The sequence below is a fragment of the Galeopterus variegatus genome, unplaced genomic scaffold (assembly GCF_000696425.1).
Source record: "Galeopterus variegatus unplaced genomic scaffold, G_variegatus-3.0.2 Scaffold807, whole genome shotgun sequence".
Classification (NCBI taxonomy): domain Eukaryota; kingdom Metazoa; phylum Chordata; class Mammalia; order Dermoptera; family Cynocephalidae; genus Galeopterus; species Galeopterus variegatus.
In genome coordinates, this window is record NW_007726918.1 from 346,899 (window position 1) to 347,759 (window position 861).

Genomic DNA, 861 nt, shown 5'->3' on the forward strand with positions numbered 1-861 from the left:
CTTCCCAGTCTATCATAATCACTCTACTCTCTACTTCTATGAGTTGAATTTTTTTAGATTCCACATATGAGTGAGAACGTGTGGTATTTATTTTTCCGTGCCTCACTTATTTTGCTTAACATAATGCCCTCCGGCCTCTCTATATTGCCCCTAGTGATAGGATTTTATTCTTTTTTATGACTGAATAATATTCCATTGTGTGTATATATATATATATATATATAAAACACATTTTCTTTATCCAATCATGTGTTGATGGACATTTGGGTTGGTTTCATATCTTGACTATTGTGAATAGTGCTGAAATAAACATGGGAATGCAGGTGTCTTTTTGACATACTGATTCCCTTTCCTTTGGATATGCACCCAACAGTGGAATTGCTGGAGCATGTGGTAATTTTATTTTATGCCTACCCTCTGATACTTTTTTTTTTTTTTACAGAGAATAAGTTCCCAAATTAAAATTTCTTGGCCAAAGATACAGGTATTTATCAAATTGTAATAGATATTGACAGATCTATTTCCCAAAAGGTGGTGGCAATATGTGAGCCATATGAGGGTGCCTATTTTCCTTCATACTCATCAGCACTAGCTGTTATTGCTTTTTTGCTTTAAACATTTTTTTGCCAACCTAACAGTCAAAAAATGGCATTTTATTGCTGCTCTAATTTGCATTTTCCTGTTGGTGAGTCTCTAAGGCTTTACTGCATCAATTTACTGACATCAACTGTAAGTCCCTTGAGGGCTAGAAATGTGTCTTATTTGTCTCCATTTTTCCCATCATAGAGCCTAGATTTTGCTACTCTGGGGTAATGTTTGCTGAATACATAAACGCATGGCTTAATTTTGAAAGTTTGGTTC